Source organism: Cetorhinus maximus, chromosome 3 (genome assembly GCF_964194155.1).
Source record: "Cetorhinus maximus chromosome 3, sCetMax3.hap1.1, whole genome shotgun sequence".
Lineage (NCBI taxonomy): Eukaryota > Metazoa > Chordata > Chondrichthyes > Lamniformes > Cetorhinidae > Cetorhinus > Cetorhinus maximus.
Window position 1 is genome coordinate 199,055,515 of NC_135881.1, and position 25,883 is coordinate 199,081,397.

The 25,883-nt window shown below is 48.0% G+C and overlaps 1 protein-coding gene across 2 annotated transcripts in view; it reads left to right on the forward strand.

Moving 5' to 3' along the window:
- The first annotated feature begins 4,344 nt into the window (after positions 1-4,344).
- LOC144673859 (rab effector MyRIP-like) overlaps positions 4,345-25,883 on the forward strand; it is a 403,745-nt gene continuing 382,206 nt past the window's right edge. For both annotated transcript variants that reach the window (XM_078535501.1, XM_078535509.1), the window contains exon 1: positions 4,345-4,451. The gene's annotated coding sequence lies outside the window, so the exon portion shown is untranslated. The remainder of the gene's footprint in view (positions 4,452-25,883) is intronic.

The window sequence follows — 25,883 nt, forward strand, 5'->3', positions numbered from 1 at the left end:
AATTTTGCTTCCAATCTGCACCACTCCATCATTTTCACATGGTTCATCTCTGACACTTCCCTTCCCTTGCTTCTCCTCTCTGTCTCAATTTTTGGTGATAGACTGTCCACCAATATTCATTACAAGCCTACGGACTCCCACAGCTACCTCGACTACAGCTCCTCACACCCCGCTTCCTGTAAGGACTCCATCCCATTCTCTCAGTTCCTTCACCTCCGTTGCATCTGTTCTGATGATGCCACTTTCAAAAACAGTTCTTCTGACATGTCTTCTTTCTTCCTTAACCGAGGTTTTCCACCCACGGTGGTTGACAGGGCCCTCAACCGTGTCCGGCCCATCTCCCGCGCATCCACCCTCACGCCTTCTCCTCCCTCCCAGAAACATGATAGGATCCCCCTTGTCCTCACTTATCACCCCACCAGCCTCCGCATTCAAAGGATCATCCTCCGCCATTTCCGCCAACTCCAGCATGATGCCAGCACCAAACACGTCTTCCCTTCACCTCCCACTGGCGGCATTCTCCAGGGACCGTTCCCTCTGGGACACCCTGGTCCACTCCTCCATCACCCCCTACACCTCAACCCCCTCCCACGGCACCTTCCCATGCAACCGCAGAAGGTGCAATACCTGCCCCTTTACTTCCCCTCTCCTCACCGTCCAAGGGCCTAAACACTCCTTTCAAATGAAGCAGCATTTCACTTGCACTTCCCTCAATTTAGACTACTGCATTCGCTGCTCCCAATGCGGTTTCCTCTACGTTGGAGAGACCAAACGCAGACTGGGTGACCGCTTTGCAGAACACCTTCGGTCTGTCCGCAAGCATGACCCAGACCTCCCTGCTGCTTGCCATTTCAACACTCCACCCTGCTCTCATGCCCACATGTCCGTCCTTGGCCTGCTGCATTGTTCCAGTGAAGCTCAACACAAACTGGAGGAACAGCACCTCATCTTCCGACTAGGCACTTTACAGCCTTCCGGACTGAATATTGAGTTCAACAATTTTAGATCATGAACTCTCTCCTCCATCCCCACCCCCTTTCCGATCCCCCCTTTTTCCCCCAATATCCCACCTATTTCCATTATTTTTAAATGTATTTCCATCCATTGTTTTATCTCTGCCATTTAGCCTATTTCGATCCCTTCACCCCACCCCATCCCCACTAGGGCTATCTGTATCTTGCTTGTCCTGCTGTCTACCCTTAATTAGCACATTCCTTAGATAATATCACCACCTTCAAAACCTCTTTGTCCTTTTGTCTGTGACATCTTTTGGTTCTCTCCACCTATCACTGGCCCTCTATCCAGCTCTACTTGTCCCACCCACCTTAAACCAGCTTATATTTCACCTCTCTTCTATTTTTACTTAATTCTGTTGAAGGGTCATTCGGACTCGAAACATTAACTGTGTTCCTCTCCGCAGATGCTGCCAGACCTGCTGAGTTTTTCCAGGTGTACTTTTATTTTTGTTATGAAAACACCTTCGTTGGCCATCAAGATCTAGGCCAGGATTTTTCCAATGGCGGGGCGGGCTCGGTGGGAGTGCGTGGGTGCGATCGCGGAGTAGACCACCACCCACCATCAGCTCCGCGCCATCATTGGACGCGGGCGGGCTAATTAAGGCCCGCCCAGTGTAATACGTGGCTGGTAACGCTCAACGCTACCTGTGCAGGCGGAGGGAGGAGGGAGAGATGGGGCCAGCGCTCTTTCACGCATGTGCGCAGAGTGCAGCAATCTCCCTGAGGCAGCTCCGTGCCTCAGGAAGATTGAATAGATATTAAAATTAAAAAAAGAATTGATTTTAAAACTTATTTAAACAAGTCCCCTCATGTGACTGTGTCACATGAGTAGGGACATGTTTTTATATTGATGAAAATTAATTAATTAATTTAATAAAAGCTTCAGGAAACCTCATCCCACTCGTGGATGAGTTTTCCTGAAAAATGTGAAGGCTGCTTCGGCTTTCCACCTGTCTGCCAACCTTAAGGTTGGACGGGCAGCGTTCTCAAGTGGCTCAATTGATTACTTAATGGCCTTCATAGGCCGTTTACATTTTGGCGGGCACGCAGCCGACTCCGGTGCGCGCCCGCCAAACAAATTATTGCGATAACGTCAGGACTGACGCCTGATGTCATCGTGCGTCATTTTAAGTGTCGGCGTGTCGGGCCCGCCCCTGCACGCCCACCGGAAGATTTTGCCCCTAGAGTGGGACTTGAACTCGGAGCTTCTGGCTCAGAGGCAGGGACACTACCCACTGTGCAACAAGACCTCCACAATGTACGTACAGTATTGGTGAAAAATGAGGCAGGTTTTAGTCTTCAGCCTGTGGGCAATAATCTGGCAGTGCAGGACTGCCCACTCTTTGCCCAATTTTCTATCCAATGTAATCCAAGGCAGATTATATAAAAACCAATTGATGGGCTACACCAGATTACTGCCCGGCAGTGAATATTATAATCTAGTCCAATGTGCCCAGACATATAAAATTGCTTCCCCACAACAGCGACTACACTTCTAATGTACTTCATTGACTGTGCAGCACTTTGAGGTGTCTTGAGGTTGTGAAACGTGCTATATAAATACGGGTTCTTTCTCTCCTTGCTAAATAACTGAGGAATTACCTCGTTATAAGTTTACCACCCCAGCATTTCTCTCACTCTTGTTAAGGCCCAAATAACAGATCAAAACAAAGAAGTGGGAGGGGTGAACAGTTGGGTTAAAGATGTAAGTGACAGTGAAACAAATAGGAGGGGAGTGGTTGAGAGAGTAATTCGAAGGGTAAGAGTTAGGGCTAGGGATAGAAATTATCAGGAGGAACATGTTCAGGACACAATGGGAGGGCGGGACTGGGAAAACCACATGAGTGACTGGAGGAGCGGGTGTGAAGTGAGTCACATGGCTACATTTTCCCTGCAACCACCATCCCAATTGTAGCCTCCAGCTATTGGTTGATCTTTCTCTGACCTGCCACGTCATATCATTCACCAAGCCCCACCCTAAATAGGAAAAAAAGAGATAAGCAAAAGGCAGTAATAGGGAGAACAGAAGAGAAAATGCCATGTGTTCTTGTTGTCTTTTAGTTCCCCGATGTTGTTACTAATCACACTTTAAGCTTGGAAAGATCAATAACTCTTTTATGTTTAATGTTGCTATGCTTCCTGGCACAAGAAGGACCAGATTGAACTGGTTCTGTTATGCTTCACATGAGCCTGTAGCGCAGCAGTGAAATGTGGCCCCCTGGAACACTTAAACATTAGCTCCTAAGATAGAAGCAAAATACGGCGGATGCTGGAAATCCGAAACAAAAACAGAAAATGCTGGAAAATCTCAGCAGGTCTGACAGCTCCTCTGAAGGAGGGCCATGTGGACTCAAAACGTCAACCCTGTTTCCCCTCTCCACAGATGCTGTCAGACCTGCTGAGATTTTCCAGCATTTTCTGTTTTTGTTCCACATTGGTCCCTGGCTATTCACAGGTATTCACAGAGAAGACAACAATATGTAGCAGAGAGGGACAATCAAATGCAGAAGCTGAAGGTTAAACCAGCATCACAACAACATCAGAGCCAGGTAAGAGTGAGGATAATTTATTTGACTTGTATGCATTAAAATTACTACCACTGGGCTATTATTGATGGAAAACGATTTCATCACTTGTTGCATTTCGCTATATGTTTTCCCCCATTTCAGATGGTCCAGATCTCACCTAAATCATCTCAATTGACGTTTCATTTTCGTTGCATTTGGTTTTGACCAATAAGCAGGGCACTAGTTAACTTCCATCAAACATAACACAGCAATTACCATTCTCCCAGTGACCTAATGGAAGGTTCATTTTCTTGTTGATGCCTGGCTCGCAAATGTTAAAATTATTTCACCTCCCGCTATTGGCTCAGGCAGGAGCGCCCCACCCCCAAGCCACCCAATTGGCTGTTACCCCGACCTATAGCCCACGGGGCTGTTGCCAGGCTGGCCAATGGCTGACGGGGGGGGGGGGTGGGGTGGCTTTGCGGATCTGATTGGCTGGAGCGGCTGCATCCTGCGATTGGCCGGAGCGGCTGCATCCTGCGATTGGCCGGAGCGGCTGCATCCTGTGATTGGCCGGAGCGGCTGCTGCCGTGGCCTCAGGTGTTTGACTGACAGGTCAGGGATCTGGGCTCAGGCAAAAAAAAATCACATCTGGAATTGGGCAAAGTCCAGAGGTTTGGTCCCTCTGACTCTGCAAATGAATGCAGGCAGCTTCATGCAATCCCCTCTGTAGGAAAGGATACATATTCTGTATCTACATTTACAGACAGACACAGACACATTAAGCTTATCACGTGCCTTGTGCTGCTTTTCCTCTCTGGATGTCACTCCACGGCTGAGAATTGGGGTGTTCGTGATCGGCAGCAGTTTGGCTTCAAAGCCCATCATCCCGAGAGACCGTCACCTTGTTCGCAGCCTCCAGAGAGAGGTAGGTGGGATTGGGCTGGCTAGGCTAGGCTAGGCTAGGGTAGGGTGGGATATTGCAAGGAGCTGCATCTACCGTAGGGGCAAGTGTCAGTTTCCTCCTCTTGGGACTACCTGTACTGTACATAAACCGCGGGGCATGTTCAGCTTGCTAAATAGTAACCGGCTCGCTTGTATGCTGCTTTCTGTTTCGCGTTTAAGATTCCCAGACATCACATTCGACTTTTTATACAATGCTGGCCTAAATTGCACCCCCCCCCTCCCCTTTTTTTTTTCCGCTCAAACCCTCAGCCTCGGGGTTTTGCTTCCCGAATCAACTTGCTGCAAATTTTTGGTTAAGGGGAGTATCCGCACCCACAGCCAGTGGGTTATATTCCTAAATGTGTGGCAAGTCAGGAAGCGCCCGAAACCTGGGGTGTTGGTGGTGGGTGGTGGTGGTGGAATACAATGTTTCCAACCGGTTGCATGTCAGAGTGCAGAGGGATGAGGGGGGAAGAGAGTTACTGTATCATCCGTGTTTGCAATAGGGGTGGGGAGGGGGTGGTCCCAGGGGGTGGGGAATCAGATCACACAAGTTCATGGACAATTCGTCCCAAAGGTCATTCCAAGTTACAGACTGGTTAAAACACCCATCACCACACACACACACACACACACACAGCTTCTATTCCTGATCTTTAGGATCTGGTCCAATGCTGTACAACATTCTGTAATGATTGCTGGTACTACCTGACTTTATCCGGTTTTATTCCCCGTCCTTGTTTGGTTGAAAGGAAGGTTCGGATTAGAATGCTGATGACCGGTTCCTATCACTGCAACTGCGCACACCGTGCATCTTCATGCAAAGACAGATACATACACACACACACACACATGTGTGTCTGTATATATATATATATATATATAGCCGTGGCTTATTTCCCCCCTGCACCACATTATCCCACATGGTTTATGTGGCTGTACAGAATGACCTGACAGGACAATGAATTGATATGCTGAAGTCTTAGCTTTAAAAAAAAAACCGAACATTTGAGAAAGTATGTACTGAACGCCCACGTCAGTATGAAGCGAGCGCTGCCAGGTCCCAGGGCGATGTCTGTTCTTTGCCATGGCTCCCTGCTCTTCGTGTATATTGTGAATATAAGGTGACAGTTTGTGTTTACAATAGTTTGAATTGCTCGACTCGTCATTTGCAAACTCTGTAACTGCAGGGATTATTTTTGATCATCTTTACCTTGGTATTTTGTGCATTCGCAGGATACCCTATTTGATTGAGCAAAGGGTTAAATTTGCAGTATCTCCTGCCCATTCAATAAAGTGAACAAATATGCCTAGCAGTATTTTGGTAATCTAACGGATAAAGGTGTTAACTGAGCATTAACATACATTACACCGCCCTTTGCCTGTAGAGCTTCCTTGTTTAAATAAGGATTCAGTGGATTGTCACACACACAAAACAGAAAATGCTGGAAACATTCAGCAGGTCTGACAGCATCTGTGGAGAGAGAAAAAAACAAAGTTAACGTTTCAAGTCCCTTCTTCAGAGCTGTGGGTTATCATTATTGGTTGAATTTGTGGGGAACCAGTGCCAATTCATTCTCCCCCAGTAAAAAATGTTAAGCAAATGGACTTAAGTTTAAAATCCAATTCTGTTTTTACCATTAGAACAGTGTTAACCTACCTTAGAATAGTGTCTGGCTACATTTCATGAACTGTGTATCATGCATGTAAGGAATCTGTGTCAAAATAACTAAGTCATTCATCAATGGTTAATAGACTGGGTTACACACAGGCCTTCCCGCTTCTGATGGGGTTCACCCTACGACTGGGTGTGAAGCTGTGAATGAACGTTGGCCAACTTGATTCAATTCCTCGTGGGCTTAGGCGCGACATAGAACAACTGGCACTCAATTGCAATTAAGAGAGGCCAATATCTCTCTCTGGTGCAGTGGGGGATGTTTGTGTGTAGTTAGAGTTGCTGTGGAGTAAAGAGAGCTTTGCTATACTTAACCTGGGAGTGCTTGATCCTGACACTGTCAGAAGCAGAAAGTGTTTTCCACCATTATAAGCAAAAGCAAACCCTTCTTTTCAAGTTAAGTTGATTGATTAATTATTTTAATTTCTACTTAACATGTATTTAACATTTATTATTATTTATAAGCTGGAAGTGACTTGGTATGAATGTTTACTGTTTTTATAACAATCCTCCCTGCTTGTTTAGTGAGGTATTTATAATAATTAGGTAATCGTCTGTGTTAAATTAGTAGGGTTAGGTGTTAACTTGCTGATATCACTTACTGTTGTTTCCAAGTTTTTAACGCAAAAGTTATTGAGAGGGAAGCATAATTTGGTTCTCTTGAAACAACAGTTTAAAATGTTAAGTTTATTTTATGGAAACAAAAGCAGCAAATGTCCCACAGTCCATTAACATGCATAATTGTTTTCACAATGATGAGCATAAAGCTTAAAACTCAAAAGTCAATTTTATACATCAGTAATACATTGAAAATCACAGATGGCCTTTTCATTAAGCGTTATGATAGAAACTGAGACTTTAAAATGTGTCCAGAATTCATTCTTTGCTCACTAGTTCATCTGAAGGCAGCAAAATGGAGTTACATTTCCATTAGTGCACCCAGAACCTCATTGAAGTGATGGCTGTTCGTATGGGAGCTTGCAGATTGGCCTTGGCAAACTGTTAATTGTCTCAGCTTTGGCTCAGTTGGTAGCACTTGAGCCTTTATGTCAGAACGTTGTGGGTTCATGTCCTGCTCCAAAGACTCGAGCACACATGTGCTCCAGTGCAGCACTGAGTGTGCGTTGCACTGTTGGAAGTGCTAAAGTGCTATCTTTTGGATGAGATGGTAAACTTTCAGGTGGACATAAATTCTGTGGCACTGTTTTGGAGAAGAGCAGCAGCGTTATCCCAGATGTCCTGGCCAATATTTATCCCTCAATAGGACTAAAAACATATTACCTGGCCATTATAGCATTGCTGTTTGTGGGACCTTGCTGTGCCCAAACTGGTTGCTACATTTTCCTATGTTATTACATTCATTGTAAAGCACTCTGGGATGTCTTGATTTTGTGAAAAGCATTACATAAATGCAGATTTTTTTTTAGACCAGGTAGCTTATCATTATGGAAAACCAGTCCTATCCATGTGATAACTATGCACATTTTTGAGTGGAGATTCCTGGCTGGTAATCAGAAGTGGGAACCTGATTGATTTCGCTTCCCATCTTCCAGCTGATGCTTATAAAGCCTCTCCCATCTCACTAGATAAGGACAGCACCTACCACAGATTGAAATTCTTCACTTCCATGAATCTGTACCATACATGTATTTACATATTGAGCCACTGGGGGAGCCAGAGTACAGAATCTTTAGATATTTGTGTGCAAAGGGATGGGAGCCTGAATAAAGTAGAAATATAGTTGGTGTGAAATGAGTGATTGTGTTCAAATACAGATAAAACCTTATTTTACATATTGTAATTCATTCAAATTTTACAGGCAAGGTATTGTGGAAGATTAACAAAACTAATACGAGTTGCAATTTTAAATTAACTTTTAGGCATAATATCAATAACCATATTTTGGCTAGGGATCGTTATATGTCTCCCCTTCAATGTTATTTAGTTCTTCAATTAAGTACCAATTATAAAAGGCTCTTGACAGAGTAGAAAACATGCGTGGGATTGCAATTACTTTTATTAAAAGCACCATTCTGTGGATCTGTGGTGCAGTACAATGCAATCTTTGAAGTTGGGAATCAATAACAACTTACGCCTATATAGCATCAACAATGTAGTAAAATGTCCCAAGACACTTCACAGGAATGTTAGAAAGCAAAAATTGACACCGGTCCACATAAGGAGCTAATTGGGCAGAGGATCACGTGCTTGGTCAAAGAACTAGGTTTTAAGGAGCGTCTTCAAAGAGGAAGGAGAGGTGGAGAGAAGGAACTCCAGAGTTTAGGATCTAGGCAGCTGAAAGCACAGTCACCAATGGTGGAGTGATTAAAATTGGGGGTGCTTATTAGGCCAGAATTAGAGGAGTGCAAATATCCTGGAAGGTTGCGGAGTTGGAGGTGATTAAAGAGACAAGAAGAGAGAAGGCAATACAGGGATTTGAAAGCAAGGATGATATTTTTAATGTCAAGGCGTTGCCTAACTAGAAGCCAATGTGGATTAGCAGGCACAGGGGTGATGGGTGACTGGGAATGGTGAGAATTAGGACAGGGTGTTATCATCGTAGACCAGACTCCCCTAAGTTATTAAGATCCGGTTAGGGACCAGTAATCTTTTCTTTAAAGTAGACAAAGTTTGAGATTCAAGACATTTGCTAAGGGAATAAAGCCACAAGATTCCATGGGTTTTATGAGGTCCATGTGAATTAAAAGACAAACTGTGGTTGAACACATCACACTATACAATAAACGATAAATGTGACCAAGACAGATCCCACAAATTTCTCAGCAACCCACCCAGACATCAGTAAACAGAGTTAACCAATCTTGTTGAAACTCTGTCTCTTTCACGAGGAACTCCAAACTCTTCAGTTTCGAAGATTGAGCCTCTGAATTTCCTTAGAACTACTCCACCTCAGACTGACTCAAAGACTGCATACCTCCCTGGGTTTCAATCTCGTCTCCTGAGACTCCGTTCCCTTGGATTTCCAAGTCTGCCCTCCAGTCTCCACTTGTACAATTTCAGCTATCTTCACTGGGCTGGCACTGCCCCTGGACTTCACCAAGTTCCAAACACCCGAGCTACAACAAGCTATAAATGGACTTCCAGGACTTCTTCTGAGCCCTAACCCTTTCTAGTTATTAACCTCTTGAGTCAACATGGCCCAAGCTTTTAAGTGTAATAGTCTTCAAGCTGCTTTAGCTGCATTTATCCCATTTTCTACAATTCAACTTTAATCTTCCTAGAACTTAAAATTACCTCCAAAATATTAACATGAGCCATGAACTAGATATTCATTACACAGGGGAGTAGAGGTTAGGATGACTTCAGGCTTACGGAGAGTAGAATGTGGGAGGGTGGCCAAGAGTGCATTGGAACAGTTGAATCTAATGATAACAAAGAGGGTTTCAGCAGCAGATGAGCTGTAGCAGAGGCAGTCAGGCAGTGGTACAGAGGTGGAAATAAGCGGTCTTCATGATGGCGTGGATGTGTGGTTAGGGCTCATCTCCGAGTCAAGTGTAACAAGTTTGCAAACAGTCTAGACAGTTTCCAGGGAGAGGAATGGAATCAATAGCGAGGGAACGGAGCACATGGTGCGGACAATGGCTTCGATCTTCACAGTGTTTAGCTGTAGGAACTTCCTACTCATCCGGTACCGAATGTCCGACAAGTAGTCTGACAATTTAGAGATGGCACAGAGGTCGAGGGGTGTGGTGGTGAGGTACAGTTGGGTGTCCAGGTAACAACCAAGGCCTGTAGAAACAACAGGATGGAAATAAAAAGTAGGATAGGAGTGGGCTGTGACCACTTAATTCATTTCTGCCTGGGCACCTTAGAAAGAAAGGAAAACAGAGAGGAAAGGCGTTCTATACCTTTGAAATCCTGGAAAGAATGCACCAGGCAGCATTGCTTTAAATTCAGTAAGAACTAAAGCAAGGAAATGGATATTTGAAGCAAGAGTTTTCAAAGTGGCAGGGACTGTTGCAGAATTAACCAGAGGCCATAAAAATTTGTTAGAAAGAGATTAGCGATTAGTGAGGGGGAGGATTACGTCTCGGACAACCAGCTTCACTCCCGCTGCATCCCACTCCAAGGTTTGTGCATAAAAAAAAAATCAAGGCTGATGCTGCAAGTGCAGTACTGAGGGAGTGCTGCACAGTCGGAGGGTCAGTACTGAGGGAGTGCTGCACAGTCGGAGGGTCAGTACTGAGGGAGTGCTGCACTGTCGGAGGGTCAGTACTGAGGGAGTGCTGCACTGTCGGAGGGTCAGTACTGAGGGAGTGCTGCACAGTCGGAGGGTCAGTACTGAGGGAGTGCTGCACTGTCGGAGGGTCAGTACTGAGGGAGTGCTGCACTGTCAGAGGGTCAGTACTGAGGGAGTGCTGCACTGTTGGAGGTGCCATTCTTCAGATGAGACATAAACCCAGGCCCACATCTGCCTACTTGGGTCGATGCGAAAGATCCCATGGCACTATTTCAAAGAAGAACAGGGGAGCTATCCCTCATTCCTGGCCAATGTTTAGCCCCCCAAACAATATCGCAAAAGCTGATTATCCGGCCATCATCACCCAGCTTTGTGGGAATTTGCTGTGTGCAAATCGTGTTTCCGACATGGTGACAGTGACTACGCTTTAAAAGGATTGGCTGTAAAACACTTTGAGGCATCCGGTGGTTGTGAAAAGTGTTATATAAATACAAGTCTTTCTTTTCTCTTGTAGCCTTTCTAAAATTAAGTGAGGTGTGCAGAACAACCTCCCCACTTCTGGTAATACACAGCATGTTTATCCACCTTGGCATGAATTGGGAGACCTAGGAAGATTCCAACGTCAGCTTAAATTGATGCTCACATTTGGACATAAGTAGCTATTTCACTTTGGACATAGGCACTGTAGTACTCCGTACTAACTAAAGATAAAGAAAATGGACACCATTTCCACCATAAACCTCCAAACCTTTCTTCGGATTGTTTATAGAGCAGTCTTCATGGAAGTTGTGGAGATGACCAGACATTCCTGTCACCTCAATTTGAAGTCTTAAGCTTATTGATTTTGTTTTTAGAAAAATAAGATAAAACAGATAAAATAAACTTACTTTACTCAAGAAAGTACTACGTCCCTCAAGACAAATTGCAAATTCTTGGAAGGGAAGAAAGGGAATATATGTATAATATATACATTGTAAATTTAAAATAAAATGCAGTGGAGAAAATACTCAAAGGTTACTGAGTCTTTGATGTTCATGCAAAATATTTTTCAAAATGAAAATGATCAAGTTATCACCTCCATAAAAATAGCATGCACGGACCAAGTATAATTTGGCTAAAGTTGATCGACCAAATTTCTTGCATGGAGTCATAAGAATCGAAGATTAACCTTTTTGAAGAATTGTATGTCAGATATCCACTTTTTACTGTTGGACAGTATGGAATTTTCTTTGTATAGATTTTCATCAGAGAATTTTGCTTGTTGAAATGCCAAGAATAAAAGGACTCTGAATCCTGGATGTATAAAGATGTATACAATCTTTGATTTAATATTGTCTTTCACCCACATCGTCCTGTCCTGTCCTGTGCTGTGCTGTGCAATACAAAGGTCTAGTTTGTTTAAAAATAACTGCAAGTAACTTCCATCGTGATCCACGGAACATGTGAATTCTCAAAAGTGAAATTCTGCAACGGCCGGAAATCTGAAAGGTTCTGACGAGAGATCATTGACCTGAAACGTTAACTCTGTTCCTCTCCACCGATGCTGCCTGACCTGCTGAGTGTTTCCAACATTACCTGTGTATTTCCAGATTTCCAGCGTCTGCAGGATACTTTGCGAAGTTGTTTCCTGCAGGTCCACAAACAGATTATGTTCGTTTGTGTTTATTGAATTTTGTGCTCATCAAAGTTAGTGCTGGGAAATGGAACACTTTTGGTTAGAGGCATCCAGTGTCAACATTCCGCACTCGCAGGCCAGGTATGAGCTGGTTAGGTGCAGGGTAAGGCTCCCAATACTTTGCCCTAGGAATGAGCTCTAACCTCAGAAGAGACATTACCTTTTCCTTGTGCCTTTTTAAGTGAGGTTGTGAATCTAGCCCAGTCTCATATCACATTCGGCCCTTACAGCCACCAGACAGAGCAGATCTATGATGCTAACCCTCTAAGCTATTTGAACCCAGTTTCTCCATTCGAAAGGACAGCATTTGATCAAATCAGTCTTTGTATTTGCCTTTTGGCTACATATTGCTTGCTTAGTGCTTTGTGCTGAATCAAATTTAAACATCAATCATTTATCACTATAACAAACATTCATAAAGCAAATTATATCTACTTGTCATCCAATCTTTTGACGTGCTGAATAATTAATAAATGTCATGATTTGATGAGGTTATGTGCAAACTGTAGATTCATTTTAATTGAGAGAAAAAACGTTTGGAGACCTATGGGGAAAGAGCACAGGAGTGGAAGCAATTGAGTAGCGCAGAGTCGATGGGTGGAACAGCCTCCTTCTGTGCTCTCTCATTCCATTAATGAGGCCGAAATTCCCCTGCACAAACCAGCAGGTGCAATAACTGTTCCAGATTTGCCCTCTGTTTGTGCCATTTAAGGAACATAGAACGTTGCTCACCCTTTCAAAAAGCATCTGTGCTTTACAATGCACTTAAAATATGCTAAACCCAAGTGACCGGTTGGGAAGCACCTGTAAGAATACTGTGCAATTAGATAAACATCCCAATTAACCCATTATAAATAATGCAGGATTCCATTCAGGTTAGGGTTGTGCAACTTGAGTAAAATGGAGGGCGAACACGTTTATGAGAGAGAATACGTAAACAATAATATGATTAAATACGACAATTGGATTATTTTCTTCATCTTTTAATGCTGTCATTAAAATTTTTAGGTGAAGGTTTCAGTTGCTGACCTGGATTTGGAGTTGATATTTTTGTCCAGACCTGAGAGACCATATTCAGATCGTGTAGTTAGGCACAGGCAGGTCGCTGTGGCCGTCTGGAATTCAAATGGCTTTACCACTGAGAAGAGCTGGAAATTTTCTCCTGAGTGGGACAGGCAACCGGCCCTACAAAAATTGCCAGGATAGATTGGAGAAGTGAGGGCTGCTTTTTTTTTCATTCTTTCAGTTTTTTTAATTAGTTCACAGGATGTGGGTGTCGCTGGCTGGGCCAGCATTAATTGCCCACCCCTAATTGCCCTTGAGAAGGTGGTGATGAGCTGCCTTCTTGAACCGCTTGTAGTCCATGTGATGTAGGTGCACCCACAGTGCTGTTAGGGAGGGAGTTCCAGGATTTTGATCCAGTGACAGTGAAGGAACGGCGATATATTTCTAAGCAAGGATGGTGAGTGGCTTGGAGGGGAACTTGCAGGTGGTGGTGTCCCTATGTGTCTGCTACCCATGTCCTTCTAGATGGTAGTCGTCGTGGGTTTGGAAGGTGCAGTCTAAGGAGCCTTGGTGAGTTCCTGCAGTGCATCTTGTAGATGTTGCACACTGCTGCTACTGTGCATCGGTGGTGGAAAAAGTGAATGTTTGTGGATGGGGTGCCAATCAAGCAGGTTGCTTTGTCCAGGATGGTCTCAAGCTTCTTGAGTATTGTTGGAGCTGCACTCATCCAGGCAACAGGCAAGTGGAGGGTATTCCATCACACTCCTGATTTGTGCCTTGTAGATGGTGGACAGGCTTTGGGGAGTCGGGGGGTGAGTTACTCACCACAGGATTCCTAGCCTCTGACCTGCTCTTGTAGCCACAGTGTTTATATGATGAGTCCAGTTCAGTTCCTGGTCAATGGTAACACCCAGGATGTTGATAGTAGCTGATTCAGCGACCGGAATGTCATTGAATGTCAGGGTGCTATGGTTAGATTCTCTCTTGTTGGAGATGATCATTGCCTGGCACTTCTGTGCTGCGAATATTACTTGTCAGCCCAAGCCTGGATATTGTATAGGTCTCCCTACATTTGGACATGGACTGCTTCAGTATCTGAAGAGTTGCAAGTGGTGCTGAACATTGTGCAATCATCAGCAAACATCCCCACTCTCTGGACCTTATGATGGAAGGAAGGTCATTGAAGCAGCTGAAAGTGGTTGGGCTGAGGATACTACCCTGAGGAACTCCTGCAGTGATGTTCTGGAACTGAGATGACTGACCTCCAACAACCACAGCCATCTTCCTTTGTGCTAGGTATGACTCCAACCAGCGGAGAGATTTCCCCTGGTCAAATGCTGCCTTGATGTCAAGGGCAGTCACTCTCACCTCACCTCGGGAGTTCAGCTCTTTTGTCCATGTTTGAACCAAGGCTGTGATTAGGTCAGGAGCTGAGTGGCCCTGCCGGACCCCAAACTGGGCGCCAGTGAGCTGGTTATTGCTAAGCAAGTGCCACTTGATAGCACTGTTGATGACCCCTTCCATCACTTTACTGATGATAGAGAGTAGACTGATGGGGCTGTATTTGGCCGGGTTGGATTTGTCCTGCTTTTTATGTACAAGACATACCTGGGCAATTTTCCACATTGCAAGTGTTGTAGCTGTACTGGAACAGCTTGGTCAGGGACACAGCATTGCTCTGGAGCACAAGTCTTCGGTATTATTGCAGGTATATTGTCAGGGCCCACAGCCTTTGCAGTATCCAGTGCCTTCAGCCATTTCTTGATATCACATGGAGTGAATCAAATTGGCTGAAGACTAGCATCTGTGATGCTGGGCACCTCTGGAGGAGGTCTGGATGGATCACCCGCTCGGTACTTCTGGCTGAAGATTTGTTGCGTATACTTCAGCCTTATCTTCTGTACTGCTATGCTGGGCTCTCCCATGATTAAGGATGGGGATATTTGTGGAGAGGTCTCCATTGAGTTGAATTGTCCACCGCCATTCATGGCTGGATGTGACAGGACTGCAGAGCTTAGATCTGATCCATTGGTTGTGGAATCACTTAGATCTGCCCATTACTTGCTGTTTATGCTATTTGGCACACATGTCGTCCTGTGTTATAGCTTCACCAGGTTGACATCTCATTTTTAGGTATGCCTGGTGCTACTCCTGGCATACCCTCCACTCTTAATGGGATGTGGGCGTCGCTGGCTAGGCCAGCTTTTATTGCCCATCTCCAGTTGCCCTTGAGAAGGTGGTGGTGAGTCCCATTCTTGAACCGCTGCAGTCCATGTGGTGTAGATACACCCACAGTGCTGTTAGGAAGGGCGTTGCAAGATTTTGACCAGGCAACAGTGAAGGAACAGCGTTATGGTTCCAAGTCCAGATGGTGTGTGATTTGGAGGGGAACTTTCAGGTGCTGGCATTCCCATGTGTCCATTCTCCTCAGAAGAGAAGGTCAAAAGTCATCCGGGCTCTGTCTAGAATGGAAGGGGAGAAACTGTTCCCATTGGCTGAAAGGTCAAGACGCTGATTTAAGGTGACTGGTAAAAGAGCCAACAGCGACACGAGGAAAACCTGTTTTACACAGTGAGTGATTAAGGTCTGGGAGTGCACTGCTTGAGGTGTGGTGGAGGCAGTTTCAGTCATTGTAACAAAAGTATAATGTTCATAATATTTTTCTGGTTTGCTGTAAAGTAGTTTTATGGGTGTGAGTATTGATGGTTCTGTCTGTGATTTAATTACATTTGGAGTCAGGTAGACTGCAAGCTTGAAATTATCAAAAGAAGCTAGGTGTAGAAGTGTACTTGAAATGCTAATGAGTAAACATGGACACTGTCTTAGCATGTCAGGTGTGAAGGGAATTTGCATTTTTAGATTAGTGAAAAGATTGTTTGGATTTCAAAGAGATGTTAGTCTGTTTACAACTAGCCAGATGAGCAAGGCTAAGGAGTGTGTTTATTTTTCCCAAAGGTTCCTGACAACATTGGCAACATGAAAATTTTTATATTATGAGAAAGGTACAGACCCAAAGATATATATGGAACAATGGAATTTACATATTAGAGCGAGAAACATATATAAAGGAGAATGAAAGGCTATGTTGACGGCCATGTAAGATCTAACAGGAGTGTGTGAAACAGCCTTGAAGAAGCCTCCTGCTATATGTGCACAATTACTGTTGTGTCCAGTAATTGAAGTTGGAGAAAGCCGTTTGGAATTCCACTGTCAAGTGGGTAATGTGTTTCTGGTTTTTTAAAAATCTAAAATCTATTTTGACTGTTGCCTTAAAGAGAATGTGACTTGGCTTGGAGTCAGATTAATTAGGACTTTTAGGAGTTATTATAGTTGAGTTAAGCTGTGAACGTTCCTCCAGTTGGTATGTAATTTCCATCACATTGGAATGAAGTTCCTGTCTGATACAGGTGGATACCTGGGCTTCCCTTATGGAAGCCCCAGGAAAATCGCAGTGAGTGGGAGAGGGACAGGAGGACGGTGGCAAGTACAGCGCTAAGGTTTTCAGGTTGCTACTGCCGAACTAAATTCTAGTGGCCCCTCCATTTTTCTTGTTCTAATGTTACCAAAAGTTCCATTTTAAAAAGCATGCAACAGCTTAATTTTGAGGCAATAATCTCCACTCGCGCATTGTTGGCAATTAGAAAAGGTCGATGCTAATCACAAACCTAAGGCAGAAATCGATTGCTCGCATCTGAGATGGAGGAAGACAGAAAGATGGAGAGAAAGAAAGACTTCAAAAGAAAGAGAGATGGTCCTGTTTTGTCCATCTTCTAACTTTGCAAATGAAACAAAGCCTCTTTGAGGGAAAGAGATGGGAAGATTGAGTAAAGGCTGGTGCGGGGGTGGGGTGGAGCTGGGAGTTATTTCCCTTTGTGGGAGAGTCTAGGACCAGAGGGTATAATCTCAGAGTTTAAAACAGAGATGAGGAGGAATTTCTTCTCTGAGGATAGTCAATCTGTGGAATTCTTTATCGCAGAGGGCTGTAGAGGCTGGGTTGTTAAGTATATTCAAGGCTGAAATAGACAGATTTTTAATCAGTAAGGGAATCAAGAGTTGTGGGCAAAAGGCAGGAAAGTGGCGTTGAGGATTATCAGATCAGCCATGATCTCGTTGAATGGCGGAGCAGACTCGATGGACCGAATGGCCTATCTCTTCTACATCTTATGGTCTTATAGGGGTGTGATCAGGAGGGTGGGGAGGGCCAGAGGGAAATTGGTGTGGATAAGGGGTCTCTGATCTCCGGGCACCTACTGTTTTTGGGGAGTGGGGAGGTGTGCGGTGGGAGGGAGGTGGGGGAAGGGCATGTGTAGGAGGGTCGGGTGGAAAGTAAGGGGGAAGTGGTTGTAACATTAAGCCTGAGGTAAGTGGCAGCGATACAAGGAAGAAAGGGAGCCAGAGGGGCTGAGTGAGTAGTTCAAAGAGGAAGAGGAGGGATTTTTGAGGAGGAGGATAGGGGATGGTCTATGACTGTTATCTATATAGACTCCTGGAAGGCATTTGATCAGATTGTGTTTAAGATGTTATGACCATGTGAGGAGGATCAAAAATTGGACCCCCCCACCTCCCCCAATTTATTACTTCAGTCTAGCTGTAACAGAGTTGTGTGTGAATTTAGCAAGGATGTGCTTTGCCAATACTGTCAGAGTCACACTATGTACACTTTCACATTATAAAAAGTTAATCAGACAGGTTTTCTGAGTTTAAATCAAAAAATGAGATCAATTTATTGACCCTGCTTCCCGAATTTAAAACAAACACTAAGTAAATTGTAAGCCTCATTCACATGTCATACACACTCCCTGGGCCCCACACACATTAGTCCAGGTGGTAAAATACGAGGATAGACTTAAAAATATTTGACAGTTTGTAAAGAAGATAAGCAATGAAAGAAATATACGGTCTTACGACCCACCCCCGTTACGACCCACCCCCGTTACGACCCACCCCCGTTACGACCCACCCCCGTTACGACCCACCCCCGTTACGACCCACCCCCGTTACGACCCACCCCCGTTATGACCCACCCCCGTTACGACCCACCCCCGCAAGTGAGGCTCCCCCACCTTGTTGTAGATCCAGGCGAGACCCCTCAGTTTGTCACAGTCCGTCTGGGACACCCCCAATTATTATGCCCCCCGGGTGAGGAGGGATGAACTGGTTCCCTGTTTTTGTTCAGCCCCTGCTGCCACCCACCCCCCACCCCCCCCTCCCCCCACCAACACCATCCCACTCAGCTCTTGCAGCCTTTCAGTATATCCTTCCGTTCTCTGCCCTGACTTGATTAAAACAGTTCTTGCTGTCTGTATATTCCAGAGGAATTCGATTATTATGTCTACGGTAGTTATTGTGTTGTAGACCAGATCAATACATTTTTTGATATCTCATCTCAGAAACCTTTGAAGAGTAATAGTGTATAAGCCAACAGGAGATGGGGTCTTTCACTTTTACCGGGGGTGGGTGGGAGGTTTGGTGGTTGATGTTCGAGTGTCTGTTTGGGGGCGGTATGTAAACTGTATATTTGGCTCGCTGGCAGTCTTTCCATTGTAGCGTTGGGATTAGAGTCTGTTTAAAAATCTCAGCCAGAAGAAAAAGGTATTAGAAGTTGTAACATTTTAATTAAAAGAAAAATCCTCGTAACAAAGAGAACATTAGCATAAAGGAAAACGCACAGAATTGGAGGCAATCTTGTGATGTCACATTGGAAATTGCTCTCTCTCCGCCTTCCCAGTCAATGATGAAGGGTGAGTACTTGGATTAGGGAGAGGTGACAAATGGTGTTCCCCAAGGTTCTGTGTTAAGGCCTCCTCAGCATTCCATCATTTTTATCACAACTGCACCGGTGTTAACTTTTTATGTTCCGCACCCGTATTGCCTGGTAGCACCTTTATCAAAATACTTTTACGTTTGCTGTTTCCTCAGTTCTATCACAGGGTCAGTGAGAACCATGTAAAATCTCCCAGCGTTGACCAGGGTGAAACTGGCTCCTGTCAAACAGAATTGTAGCCCCATGAAATAGGCAGTTACTGACCTGCTGAAACACTAAAGGTAAGAGCGCCTTGAGTGAGGTTGACGATTTGTGTGCAACCCCAGAGCACAGTCACGATGAGCTGGATTCAAACTATCTTGAGTGCATTTCACATGGATTCCTCAGATTTGAAGCCAACTTCTGCAGATGAAAGGCCACCACCTGACCCACAGCACCGGGTTACCGTCAATAAATTCAACTTAGATTTGAGTCGCTGCAAATGAGTGATTAGCTGCTTGAACAGAGTATATAGGGACTCCAAAATTAGAATGCTTTTTGCATTTACATTTTTTTAAAAAAACGTTTAAAAGGCTGCAGGAGTTCGGGTGTTTAACAATGAATTTATTTGGTGGTTTATAGTATCGTCTGAACGCATTGTTTTTCTGGAAGTCACCGTGTGGCTGCACAGCCTGAAGTATCATCATAAAGGGTCCCAGGGTCTGTTTAAAATAGACGGCTGGAAATGAAGCCTCTAGGAACTCTCAAACGTTTAATAACAATATACAATTACGTGCAGGGATAGATAAGCATGGGGCTCCTTCCAGAAGCTTCTGTCTGGGTTCCAGTGACACGTGATCTGACATCGCTGATGTATGTTAGCCATTAGCATGATAGCTATATTGCATCCCACCCTAAACTGGAACCGGTAGGCTTTGGCCTTGTGTAAATGCCACTGTAACTCGCTGGCTGGGGAAGAGCAGGATATTGCCTGCTTTGTTAAATCATATCTCTCAAGACTGAATTTTCCTTTTGCAAAATGGAAGGAGGTGGCATCATCTGGGATTTATGTTAAAGAAGGTCGTAAGTGTCGGCAAGCAAGCCTCTTCCAATAAATCACCTGACTTGGTTGTTTGGTTTGAACTGCAACCACTTTAATTGATGGAGGAAAAGAAAAACGGCAAAGGAAGATTGGTAACTTGCTGGAAATCACATGGGGGGAGAGGGGAAAAAAAAACTTTAAAGTTGTGAACCTGCTGGTTTGGAAGGCAGTCTTGTTGGGGAACAAGCTGAGGAAGGAAGGCTACCCTAACTGGCTCCCCCTCTCTCTACCCTTGTCTAAAATTGTGCGTGGCTGTCAACCTGTAGCCAGAGAATCCTCATCTGAGTGTAACTAGTCTGCATTTGGACCTGCACAGCTGAGACCAGCGAACTTCCAGACATCCACATCGGGACCAGCAGCCCATCTGCGCACGAGGGAACTCCAGCTCGACAGCGCCGAGACCCTGCGGACCTTAACTTGTATAACTCCCATCTCTGCAGAGAGGCTTATCTGTTTGTCCTTTTGTTTGTATGTGTGTGCGCTGGAGGAATTCTGTAGGAAGAGAGATAGTTATTCTTCCCAATGACAGTTGTGTGTTAACCAGTACTTGCAACTTGTTAAAAAGTCTTTTTTTAATAAATTAATTATTCTGAGTTGTTTTTTGGAAGAAGCCTGCTCAGAGTCTCTCTTCTGGGTACCGGAGGTCTAGGTACACAATTGGCAATTTCAGTGAGAAGGTTAAACATCTAAGTGAATGGTACAGCCTGCGGAGTAATGGGGCTTGGTAACTCACGCACTCCTCCCATCCCGGTCATAACAGCTTCCACGGGTCAGTTAGGTCTGGGAACAGGGAAGGGATGGTTGGGGGATGGGGGGTGAGGGGGGAAGGTGGGTGGGGGATGGGGTGGGACGGTGGGTGGGGGATGGGGTGGGATGGGAGTGGGGGATGGGGGGGGATGTGGGTGGGGGATGGGGTGGGACTGTGAGTGGGGTGGGATGCTGGGTGGGGGATGGGGTGGGATGGGAGTGGGGGATGGGGATGTGGGTGGGGGATGGGGTGGGATGGGAGTGGGGGATGGGGTGGGATGTGGGTGGGGGATGGGGTGGGATGCGGGTGGGGGATGGGATGGGGTGGGATGGTGGGTGGGGCGTGGGGAGGGGGCGGGGTGGTGTGTGTGGGGAGGGGGCGGGGTGGTGTGTGTGGGGAGGGGGCGGGGTGGTGTGTGTGGGGAGGGGGCGGGGTGGTTTGTGTGGGGAGGGGGCGGGGTGGTTTGTGTGGGGAGGGGGCGGAGTGGTGTGTGGGGGGGAGGGGGGGGGGCGGGGCGGTGAGTGTGGGGGGAGGGTGCGGGGCGGTGTGTGTGGGGAGGGGGCTGGGGTGGTGTGTGGGGGGGGAGGGGGCGGGGCGGTGTGTGGTGGGGGAGGGTGCGGGGCGGTGTGTGTGGGGGGAGGGTGCGGGGCGGTGTGTGTAGGGAGGGGGCGGGGTGGTGTGTGGGGGGAGGGGGCGGGGTGGTGTGTGTGAGGGGAGGAGGCAGGGTGGTGTGGGTGGGGACGGGACGGGGTGGTGTGGGTGGGGAGGGGGTGGGGTTTGTGTGGGGAGGGGGCGGGGTGGTTTGTGTGGAGAGGGGGCGGGGTGGTGTGGGTGGGGAGGGGGCGGGGCGGTGTGGGGGGAGGGGGTGGGGCGGTGTGTGTGGGAAGGGGGCGGGGCAGTGTGTGTGGGGGAATGGGGCGGGGCGGTGTGTGGGGGGAGGGGGCGGGGCGGTGTGTGGGGGGAGGGGGCGGGGCGGTGTGTGGGGGGAGGGGGCGGGGCGGTGTGGGGGGAGGGGGCGGGGCGGTGTGTGGGGGGAGGGGGCGGGGCGGTGTGTGTGGGGGAAGGGGCGGGGCAGTGTGTGTGGGGGAAGGGGCGGGGCAGTGTGTGTGGGGGAATGGGGCGGGGCGGTGTGTGGGGGGAGGGGGCGGGGCGGTGTGTGGGGGGAGGGGGCGGGGCGGTGTGTAGGGGGAGGGGGCGGGGCGGTGTGTGGGGGGAGGGGGCGGGGCGGTGTGTGGGGGAATGGGGCGGGGCGGTGTGTGGGGGGAGGGGGCGGGGCGGTGTGTGGGGGAATGGGGCGGGGCGGTGTGTGGGGGGAATGGGGCGGTGTGTGGGGGGAGGGGGCGGGGCGGTGTGTGGGGGAATGGGGCGGGGCGGTGTGTGTGGGAAGGGGGCGGGGCGGTGTGTGGGGGGAGGGGGCGGGGCGGTGTGTGGGGGAATGGGGCGGGGCGGTGTGTGTGGGAAGGGGGCGGGGCGGTGTGTGGGGGGAGGGGGCGGGGCGGTGTGTGGGGGGAGGGGGCGGGGCGGTGTGTGGGGGGAGGGGGCGGGGCGGTGTGTGGGGGGAGGGGGCGGGGCGGTGTGTGGGGGGAGGGGGCGGGGCGGTGTGTGGGGGGAGGGGGCGGGGCGGTGTGTGGGGGGAGGGGGCGGGGCGGTGTGTGGGGGGAGGGGGCGGGGCGGTGTGTGGGGGGAGGGGGCGGGGCGGTGTGTGGGGGGAGGGGGCGGGGCGGTGTGTGGGGGGAGGGGGCGGGGCGGTGTGTGGGGGGAGGGGGCGGGGCGGTGTGTGGGGGGAGGGGGCGGGGCGGTGTGTGGGGGGAGGGGGCGGGGCGGTGTGTGGGGGGAGGGGGCGGGGCGGTGTGTGGGGGGAGGGGGCGGGGCGGTGTGTGGGGGGAGGGGGCGGGGCGGTGTGTGGGGGGAGGGGGCGGTGTGTGGGGGGAGGGGGCGGGGCGGTGTGTGGGGGGAGGGGGCGGGGCGGTGTGTGGGGGGAGGGGGCGGGGCGGTGTGTGGGGGGAGGGGGCGGGGCGGTGTGTGGGGGGAGGGGGCGGGGCGGTGTGTGGGGGGAGGGGGCGGGGCGGTGTGTGGGGGAAGGGGGCGGGGCGGTGTGTGGGGGGAGGGGGCGGGGCGGTGTGTGGGGGGAGGGGGCGGGGCGGTGTGTGTGGGGAGGGGGCGGGGCGGTGTGTGTGGGGAGGGGGCTGGGGCGGTGTGTGGGGGGAGGGGGCGGGGCGGTGTGTGGGGGGAGGGGGCGGGGCGGTGTGTGGGGGGAGGGGGCGGGGCGGTGTGTGGGGGGAGGGGGCGGGGCGGTGTGTGGGGGGAGGGGGCGGGGCGGTGTGTGGGGGGAGGGGGCGGGGCGGTGTGTGGGGGGAGGGGGCGGGGCGGTGTGTGGGGGAAGGGGGCGGGGCGGTGTGTGGGGGGAGGGGGCGGGGCGGTGTGTGGGGGGAGGGGGCGGGGCGGTGTGTGTGGGGAGGGGGCGGGGCGGTGTGTGTGGGGAGCTGATGCTCCGCCCTGGAAATGTCAATGGGGGTGAGTCCCACAATTTGCATATTTGCATACATTTGGCATATTGACTGTAGTCTCTCACTAACAGGCCTGTTGTTCACCCATTGACAGCCCCATCTGAAAATTGTCACAGAAGGAGCCTTGGCATTATTGATATCACCAAGATCCCCTCAAATTTACGCTTGCCTTTCAGGCGATAAACAGGCGCTCAGAATTTCAAAATTGCTCCCCCACCCCAGTTGATTGTATTAAGTTACTGCTAGCTGTAAATGATGACAATAATCATCAACAAATTATATAGATTTGAGCAGGGGTCTAATTGATATCTACAAAATTATAAGGATTTTGAGCTGTCATAGTTTTGTGGGTAGGGGCTTGGGTGAAAAAGTGACTTAATGCATCAATACCTAAAACAATCACTGTGATATATTAATTTGAGTTCAGAGGGGGACATGGATGCCAGAATTTTAACAGGAGCCAAATGACTCCAAATGTTTCTTGAGGGACCATTGGGAATGATGATGATGGGGCAGGCCGGAGAATTAATCCTCCTGCTGTCGGACATGGATGGGGCTGGAAGCTTCAGGGGAGGTGGGGCAGATCCATCGAAGATTAATCAAACGAGTTAAACGTGCTCGAGGATCATAAAACAACAGCCAGCCAGCCCAGAGTTTCAAAATTGGGTCCCTTTTGCCACCCGGGCAGGGCAGTTAACTGGAGCGTCTCCAGAAGCTAGTATGGGTTGGAACTGGGTGGAATTTTTGGAAGATACGGCAAGTTGTTCAAAAGTCCGACTTTGATGGGAAAACCCTGCCAGTGGGAGGGGCCATAAAATCCCCCTGTCCCACTGTTTCTGCGGTATACATGCTTCTAGCGGGCTTTATGCTAACAGAGGAGCCCCAGAGGTTTCTGCCCTCATGTGATGTCTTGGAAAGTGAACTGCTGTGCCAGGAGTGATAGGTTTACACCACTGTTTTACTGTGAAGTGGTTTGTAACTAGCGCAACTCTCGTGTGGTTTACATCAATGACTTGGACTCAAATGTAATGGGCCCGATAAAGAAGTTTGCAGACGGTACAAGAAAATTGGGCGTGCGGTTGACGGTGAGGAGGAGAGCTGTAGACTGCAGGGAGATAGTGATGGACTAGCCGGTCGGGCAGAGAAGTGGAAGGTGGAAGTCAATCCAGAGAATTGAAGTGAGAGGTCATGCATTTGGGAGGCGCAACAAGGGGAGGGAAACAGTAAATGGGCGGATGCTGACTACTGTGAAGGGACAGAGGGCCCTTGGAGGGTATGTCCACAGATCCTTAAAGGTATTTAAGACCGAGATAGATAGGTTCTTGATTGGTAAGGGGATCAAAGGTTAGGGGGCGAAGGCGGGAGAATGGGGTTGAGAAACTTATCAGCCATGATTGAATGGCGGAGCAGACTCGATGGGCCGAATGGCCTAATTTCTGTTCCTATGTCTTATGGTCTTTTGGTCTTATGGTAGTAGGACAGGTCAATGAAGTGGTTAAGAAGGCTTATGACATGCTTTTCTTTCTCAGTCGAGGCATGGAACATTCCGCTGGGTTACTGCCAAGCGATGAAGATTTAAATAAAAGCAAAATACTGCGGATGCTGGAAATCTGAAACAAAAATAAGAATAGCTGGAAAAACACAGCAGGTCTGACAGCATCTGCGGAGAGGGATACAGTTAACGGTTTGAGTCCGCATGACTCTTCATCGTGATGAAGATCTAAAGTTACTCCCAAAAGTGCCTGCCTGTTCTTTTTTGTGAATTAATAGAGAGAAAAAGAAATAAAATGACCATTTGCCAGGGCTTTGCAGTATAGGAAGGGGTAACAATCGAATATGCCAGTCGTTTTGAACAGGAAACCCATTTTGAGATTTTTATTTTTTATCTTTTGTGGTGAAACGTCAAATCAATTTTAACAACCGCTGCCTTTTGCAATTTGGTGTGGCTATCTCCGCCTGGAAAGTGTCACTTTCAACCTCTCTTCACTTCCAAAGCAGAGAAGGTTGAAGTGGTTCATTTTGGTAGGCAGAACAAGGAGAGGTAATATAAAATCAAGGATACAATTGTAAAAATGGTGCAGGAGCAGAGGGATATGGGAATATTATGTGCGCAAATTATTGAAGGCGGCAGCGTGGGATGAGAAATCGGTTAAACAGGACCCTGGGCTTTATAATATGAGGACAAAAGTAAGGAGGTAATGATGAACCTGTATAAAACACTACTTCGGCATCAACTGAAGTATTGTCTCCAGCTCTGGGCACCACATTTTAGGAAGGATATGAAGGCATCAGAGCGGGTGCAGAAAATATTCACTAGAACGGTTCCAGGGATGAGGAACTTCAGCGATGCGGATAGGTTGGAAAAGCCAGGGCTGCCCGGACACCCTTACAGAATTAAGAGAAGGTTCGGAGGAGATTTAATCGAGCTTTTCAACATCATGGGGGTGTGGGCAGAATAGAAAGGGAGAAACTGTTCCCCTTGGCAGAAGGGTTTGAGAACCAGAGGGCACCGATTTTAAGGCGATCGGCAAAAGAAGCAGCGATGACAGGAGGAGAACCTTTTCACTCAGTGCGCGGTTAGGATCTGGAATGTTCTACCTGAGAGTGTGGTGGAGGCAGATTCAATGGAAGCCTAGCCTTCAAAGAGATTTGGATATTTTACATGTCGCAAAAGGGCTGTGGGGAGTGGGGGGGGTGTTGGAGGTGGTGGAGTGGGACTAGGTGAGTTGCTCTTCCAGAGAGCTGGCATAGATACGATG